Consider the following 8504-nt stretch of genomic DNA (forward strand, 5'->3'; position numbering starts at 1 on the left):
TTGTAAAAAGTCCATGTTTCTAGAAGCCCACCAAGGCCATTGATTTACCTGATGTTTCAGGTGATTTGACTCCTTGCTTTTTATCAGAGTTTTCCCTTCCAGCTGGAACACCAGCCCACATATCACCCATCTCTGCTTCATGCAAGTTCACCTGTGTCTTTGTTTCCCAAGAAGGTACATTTGGAGAGGCCTCCAAGCATTCAGACTGTGGGAAGGTCCCAGCTGGCACCTTCATAGTGATGCCTTCTATGGACGAGGACTGGCCATTAGCATGCCCATTGTGAATGGCTCATTGGGAGCAAGAGAGAATGCAATACAGCTAGTTCCAGATGAAGGGTGCCCAGATGCCACGTGCCCCATCTCTGTGAATGACACCCAGAAAATCTAACTCTTTAAAAAAAAAAAAGCACCTAACTCTTCAGGAATGCAAATTACTCAAATATATTTCTCACAACACACTGAAGACTTTGACAGATTTTAAAAGTTACCCCTTAAGTGAAGATTTCAGCTTATACCAAAAACCTTCTAAATTATAGATATTCTAACTCAATAGGTAACAGAAACATTAATAATTACATATTTTCTTTTTTCAGCATAAGAAATAAAAATAACAGAATTTAAAATTCTGCTTCTTTTCTTCAGTAGGCACTTATCTTTCTTCTTTCTAGAAGATTGAATTGTTCTTTACTTCTTGTCTTTTAAAGTTTTAATATTTGAGCTTCTCCCTAAGGGATATTGTCTTGTTCAATTTTATTATCCCCAGAAAAACTCTATATTCAATCACTCTTACTATTTCTTCAATGCTCTGCCAATTAAGGAAGCTCCTCTGTTCTTACAGAGAAGTTTTTATGCTTTATTTACATGCCTTTTCTTGAATTTAAATGAAAACTGAATCACTGCTTCAAACCAACACATATATTTAATTCTATTTTTCCTTTCCAGTTTTTCTTTTATGTCTGAAGATAACCAGATGGAAGACTTTATAGACTGAATAATTACTCTGAATTAGATTTTCCTATCACTTGCTGTGAGGTTAGCCCGTGGTAGGGTTCAGAGTGACAGGGAAGTCCCCCCAAGACTGCTTCCTCTCAGACTCCAACTGTAAGTCAAGGGCCTCCAAGACCACCCCCAGGTTTTATAATTCTCTAGAAGGACCCATTGTTCTGCTCAAAGTCCATTTTGTTACAGAGAAAGGACACAGGTTGGGATCCACCGAGGGAAGGAGCAGGTGCTTGGGACAGGGTCCAGGGAAGTAATAAGTGTAGAGAGGTTCCTTTGTCATCCTCATTGAGTCAGGATAGGGTGGCTTTCCCAGAATCAATATGTGACAACACACACCCAACATTGTCAACTGGGGGACCCCCCAGCCTTGTTGAGGTCCGACACATCAGTGTGCCTGACTTTCCATGAGGCCCATGTCAGGCTCTTCCCTCTGGGGGGCCACCTGATGTGTGTGGCCCAAAGTCCCTGCCCCTCATCACAGTACTACTATGTGGCTGGCCCAGAGCTCTTGAGGAAAAGACATCTCTAGCCAGCATGACCTTCCAAGGGCTCAGAGACTACCTCCCACCACTGAGGCCAAAGGTCACAGCTATTTTGGGCAAAGTTAAACACTTTACTACACATTTCTTTATTCAAAAAAATTTAGAATGTGCCATGTGTTGTTCCTTTTGTGCTAGGGATACAAATATTTATAATGTTAATAATATTTCCTAACTTTAAGGACTTATATCCTGCAGGGAAGGCCAAGGAATACACACAGATTTGTAAGGAATGCATGATGAAATTAAGTAGTAGGTACAACTGAAATGGGATGGGGACAATGGGATCAGGGAAGGAGGAGAAAGATTATAGTCAGGGATGCTGGGATGAGGCCTGGGGCAGGGACAGTGTGGCGGGGGGCACGGGGCCCATGGCTAGGGTTGTTTTCTTAACCTTGGCCACTGGCTGTCTTAGAGACTCTCAAAAGTTCACTACAACTTGCTTTCTTTTCTTGCTGCCATATCCAATTGCCAGTCCCTGCAACCCTGCTTCCCCTCCTCCTGAAGAATACCTACCTTACCCCAGTGGGGTATGGCTCCTGGTCTAAGACTTGGTGACTCCTCACTTCTCTTATTTTCACCTCCCACTCTGGGGAGGGTGAGCCTTCATTAGGGGAAGGGACCAATGGTCATTTCCTAGAAAAATGGTATTGTTTTAGAAAAAGGAGCTGGAAGTGCAATCTTAGAGCACGGAAGTCACATGAATGTGACTGTGATAATCCTGGAGTACGCATCTGAATTTAGGGTTTCCGTAAAAGAATTTTAGCACCGCAGAATATCTCTATAATGAGAATACCACCAAAGGAGTGAAGGACAAATGTAACCAGTACTTCAGGCATAAGAAATCGCTACGAACACAAGTTACTGTTATAGAAAAATGTTAGTCTTACAAAAATAAAATTTTGACTTATTATACTCAAACTCTAACACCGGTCAAGTGTAGAAAGATGCTTTGTAGCAAACAAACTAACAAAAAAACCCTGCCACTTTTTCTTTGGCCCATGTTAAAATTAAACAGAGTTTCAAGTTCAGAATAATGGAAAACCCCTAACTCTTCCAAAGTGGATGCCCAAGAGGAAGATGTGGATGGAAGCAAAACTGACAGCAGCCTTGATGAATGGGACCAGGTTTTCAGAAGTGTTGTTTCATTGCTGCTGGAGAAATGGATTGAACATATCAAGAAATGGAATTTTTAAATAGATTTTTGTGAACCTGATGATTTTAAGTATGCTATTCATTTGTTTGTTCATTCAATAAATCTGTGGCACATAGACCATGGTCCAGTCCATTTATGACCCTTGAAGAATCTTTACAGAATGATTTTGAATGTTATTTGATTATATGTCTGATAGATTCTCAATGCATAAAAATGGAAAACATGGAAATGCACAATGAAAACGGAAGACACGAGCTGTGACATCCCCAGTGGGGACACACATGCATTTTTAAATATAAATGGTGTTGGGGTATCTGGGTGGCTCATTCAGTTAAGCGTCCAACTCCTAGTTTTGGCTCAGGTAATGATCTCAGGGTTCTGGGATTGAGCTCTGCATTGAGCTCAGTGCTCAGCACAGAGTCTACTTGAGATTCTTTCTCTCTCCCTCTGCCCGCCCCCCCGCCACAGCTCACATGCTCTCTCTCTCTCTCTCTCTCTCAAATAAATAAATCTTAAAAAAAATGGTGTCAAACATACCTATCATTTGTGCTTGTTCCCTATCCCCACCCTGAGAACTTCCCAGATCAGGGTGGGGATCCCAGGAGGGTTGGTGGCCATCCCCACCCCCCTTCCCCAGCTGGTTCTTCCTCTACTTTCTGTTCTTTCCCTTGACATTCTTTTTTTTTTTTTTTAGATTTAAAAGTTAGTTTTATTTATTTATTCATTATTTGTTTATTTTAACTTATTTAATTTAAATTCAATTTGACAAACTCAATAGTATAATATACAGTGCTCATCACATCACATGCCTTCCTTAGTGCCTGTCACCCAGTTACCCCATCCCCCACCCACCTCCCCTTCTGCAACCCTTTTTTGTTTCCTAGAGTTGAGAGTCTCCTAACTCCCCTGACATTCAAATGGGCCAATGCCATTTCCGTAGCTGCAAGACCTGTTGGAATGGATCTTTAAATTCTCGTTCTCAGGAAGTCAGTGGCAAGATTCTAATCACACAAACATCCTCTCCCTCTCCTCCCCAGGAGAGCTTCTGAAGTCTGGGTGAGCATAGTGGACATCGGGACTAGTTCCCTTATTGGGATTGGTTCTCCCAACACGATGCAAACTCACAACCTAATAATTGAATTCTTAAATTTATAATTATTTTCGGATTACAGAAGTGACCTTTTCTATATGGAAGATGTAGGCAACTATAGGGTAAATAGGAAAAACATCACTTACAATCCAGCCGTACAGAGAATTTCCTTCTGGGATTTCATGGGAACAAGCTGCACGCAGCTTACAATACAGCTTTTCCCTCCATTCAATCTGCAATTTATTTATTTATTTATTTATTTATTTATTTATTTATTTATTTATTTATATTTTAGAGAGACACCAGGCAGCTCCTCTGGCGGACTCACGAGGGACAGGTTATCCCACCAAATGCATGGGCCTCGTGCTTTGTCAGCAAGCTGAGGAGCTGACACGTGGATGGGAGTGTTTTTAATTCTGATTAAAATGCACTTCTCAAAGTAATGTGAGCACAATTTTAAATTAAGTGAGAAGTTTGGAGAGACAGTCAAGGTGATCTGACACACAGTAACAGACTGCAGCATACATAAGGAAAAATTGGATAATCATGAGGGCATATCAGTTTGTATCATCAGAAGTCAAAGAAGGATGATCATAAAGTTTGAGGTACTTACCCCAATAAAAATAAATAAATAAAATAAAATGCACTTCTAGGGGCCTGATCCCCACGAAGTGCCACCCCCTGCTCTTCCCTTCTCTGTCCTCACGCTCTGGCTACTGAGGTATGAGTTTGGGGAGAAGCCCTCATTTTCCTGTTTCTCGGGCTGGAGGTCATGACAAGCTTGACATTTCCACAGCCTTGCTGCCAGATGAACCGACCCTCCTGTGGGCCAGTGCTGATCCCCACGGGGCTTGGAGGGGAGGGAATCCATAGAGAAATCACATTTTATCACCCAGTACCCTTCTCCCTTTATTATACTCAAATGAAAACTGAAACCACATTCACACTGAAGTTCTTACAGTTTGGGGAACATAGGGAGCAAAAGGTCTTTTGACCTGATACTCAGAAGGCTGAGAGGGGACTTCCACGGGATGAGGGATCTGCCCACAGCAGGGAGAGAAGAGGAGCTGATGTTCACAGAGGACCCCACTCAGGACTAGCTGGGCTTCTCAACCTGAAGCTTTCAGTGGAGTGGGGGGACAATTATGCCCAAGACATCCAAGACAGTCAAGACATCTTGGCTACAGTTAACTAGACATTTTCCAGAACTTGGAGAATATTGTAATCTGGGCAGTCCAATTTTTCTTTCTCAGGGATTATTTTAGGCAGTTACTAGTGTATTTTCAAACTCTTTTTTTCAGTGGGCGTCATCAGCTCTAAATGGTCTTTCTGTCAAATCACAGAATCACAGTATTGTTATGGAGCAAATGAGCTCTTAGACATTAACCCCAATTTCTCATTTTGCAGATGAGGAAACTGAACCCCCTGGAGATTTATTGCCTTGGCTTGGACCAAGTTCCCCCAATTAATGCCTTTGTCCTTCCTGCATATGCCCAGAACCACCAGCCACAGTCGACACTCTTGACAAAACGCTTCCAACGACTCTTGTGCCCTGAAAGCCTGTGTCTCGGGTCTCTCCTGCTCCCACTGTTTTCTTAGCCAGGTCATCTCTCTCCTCCTGTCACTGGTCTGTAGTCCTGGGGGCAAAGCCTGCCCTTCTCTTCCCTCCTCAAGCCTCCACCAGTCAGATCTGGTTTTTACCCCATGACCTCACTTGTCTGTGGTGCACCGTGACCCCCTGGGGCTCAGCTGGGGACCCACAGCCCTCAAGGCCTCCAGCATTTAGGTGTTTGGTCGACCACACTGCAGAGTGCCACATCTGAGACTCTATACCTTCTGCTCCTTCCTCTGGTTGGAAATCAGAGCACAGCCACTCCTCCCTTCTCAGAACCTTGTTATCTGTGCCACATGGGTCCTATCGTTCATGGACCTGGAGCGTTTGATTTTCTTCATTTCAATTACTTCCCAACTTCTGTGGGTAAGGCTCAGACACACACATTTTAAACAGTGTCCTCTTACTCCTTCTATTTGCTTCCTATGGCTGTTGCAACAGATCACCGCTCTTAGAGGCTCAAACCAACATGTAATTCTCATGGAGGCAGAGGCCAGAAGTCCAACTTGTGACTCTCAGGACTTAGGCCAGGGTGTCAGCAGGCCTGTGCTCCTCCGGAGGCTCCATGGAAAACACACTTTCCTGCCTTCTCCAGCTTCCAGAGGCACCTGTGTTCCTTGGCACGTGGCCTCTCCTCTGCCTTCAAAGGGGAGCATCGCTTCCTCAAACCTCTCTCTCTTCCTCCTACTCTGGGGTCACATCCTCCCCCAGACTCTGACCTTAGAGGACACAAGTGATTTGCGGGGACCCACGCAAATCATGCAGGTGGCCCAGGGTAATCGCCCACCTCAAGAGCCCTGACTTAATTTAAATATGCCCTGCCAGGTGAGGTAATATACTCACGGGTTTCAGGGCTCAGGCTGTGGGGCATCCGTGGGGCCCCTTCCTCTGCTGATGACAATTTTTATGCACGCTGATGACATAAACACAGGGACATAGACCTCACTCTGTGTCACTGGGCTACTAATGCTTTCTTTCTTTCTTTCTTTCTTTCTTTCTTTCTTTCTTTCTTTCTTTCTTTCTTCTTCTTTCAAGATTTTATTTATTTATTCGTGAGAGACAGAGAGAGAGGCACAGAGACACAGGCAGAGAGAGAAGCAGGCTCCATGCAGGGAGCCCGATGTGGGACTCGATCCCAGATCTCCAGGATCACGCCCTGGGCCAAAGGCAGGCGCTCAACCGCTGAGCCACCTGGGCTGCCCTACTAATGTTTTCTTAATATTTATATGCTCTTGCCAGAATCAGCTCTCACAATCCAGGCATTCCGTCCTGGGAAACCTGGACGGCTACCCTTGTTTCTCACACCAAGTCCAACCAGGCCCACGTGTCTGGATCTGGAAAGCCCTGCAGTCGGAGCCCACCCCATACATTCAGCTTCGTGCCACATGCTCCTGGAGAACGCGCTGTCCTGCGGGCTGCCCTCCACACAGCTCCCCTGCTCGATGGTTCTGTCTGGAGAGGCCCTCCTTCTCTCATCCTGCAGGAGCACGCCTCAGCTCAAGGTGTCCTTGGGGTCTCCTCCCAGAGGAAGTACTCTGGTCAGCACTGTGCCATCCACACGCTGGTGGTCCCTTTGCAGCTGAGACTTGACGGCTCGGGTGTGCCCGAGGTTCCGAGAGCCCAGGGACCGTGTCTTCTGTCTGTCCTTGACCTCAGTGACCTGCTCATTAACAGCCCATGAGACTGCTGATCCGCTCATATCTGAGGAGTTAGAGAATAAAGATGAGCAGAATAGAAGCATCCTGCATTTTCCCTTCATGAGGCCATGAATGTGTTCATAAGGTTACCATTGATGAAGGGTCCCTATTTTGCTATCAGGAAAAGTGTGACACTTCTGTTTGTTGCGAGAATATTTCTGAATGCATTTATTGGCCTTGCATATAAATAGTAGGTGAAGTAATTACATTTTATTTGAAAATGTTGTGGTTTAAAATCTCATTGGAAAATATTTAAATTTAATAAGCTCCATGGAGTCCAAGTGAACATATAGATGACTTTATGTTGACATATTTCTCATTCTTTATTTCATAGGTATGCTCTCAAAACTAAGAGCAAAATATTTTTTTTATTTTCATAAATATAATTCTTTATTTCTTTTTTTAACCATAATAAAGAAATTTAAAGTCCCATCTACTATAATTTTTTGAAGTTCTCTTTTTATCAAATTATAGTGCACATAACTTACAGAAGCAAGAGGTTCTGTGGGATCCGTAATAAAAATTAGCAGTGCCTTCCCTGTGCATCTTTCCCTCCCCACAAGAAATCCTTTTACTTTCTTTAAATCTAAGCTGTTGTTGTTTGGTATTTACAAAGCCTGTGTTGATGCTTTTTTTCCTCTACCCCTTATTTTGAAATATTTCAAACCCACAGAGAAGATCGAGGATAATGGAAGCAGCGTCCATGGACCTTCACCTCACTGCATCTCTGCTCACACCTGGGCCAGTTGCTTTCTCTCTGCACTTGTGCAGGTCCGTGTGGTACATGTGAATTGCTGTAGAGGTGATTCCAGACCCCGTGGTGCCTCGGCCCTCATGCCTTTAAGGACAAGGACCTTCTCCTGCATGACCCACGCAGTATCACACTCAGGGAGGCTGAGCAGACACAAGTCAGTGCCTGCAGGTGCAGCCCATGCTCACCTCCCACCCTGGGCCCCAGTGACCTCTTCCTTCTCTGCCTTTGTGTTTACTCTGGGTCCAGGATCCTCCAGGTCCCGCACCTCACAGGCGCAGCTCTGGGGTCTGCTTCTCTTCTGCTGTAGGACTGGTCACGACATCAGCTCCTCTCTCCCCTTCCTGTCTTCCCCATATTCACGTGTTGTTTTGCAGAAGGGTCCTCTGTGTTGATCTGTCTTATTGTTTTCTCATGACAAAGATAAAATTCTGGATCCTGTTTTCTACTAAGTTGGGAAATCCAGAGATAGGTTCCCCACGTCAGCTACTCTTTCCTTAAAAATAGGGAAGACATTCTCTGTGTTTGTGTCGTATTTTTTATTTAATGTTGAATCTTTATAATAATCTTTATAAGAATAAAAATAAAAATATAAATAACCTTTTTAATAATAATAAAATATTCGGCTATCCAATAGGTACAATATCAAAAATACAG

The sequence above is a fragment of the Canis lupus genome, chromosome 1 (genome assembly GCF_048164855.1).
Source record: "Canis lupus baileyi chromosome 1, mCanLup2.hap1, whole genome shotgun sequence".
Lineage (NCBI taxonomy): Eukaryota > Metazoa > Chordata > Mammalia > Carnivora > Canidae > Canis > Canis lupus.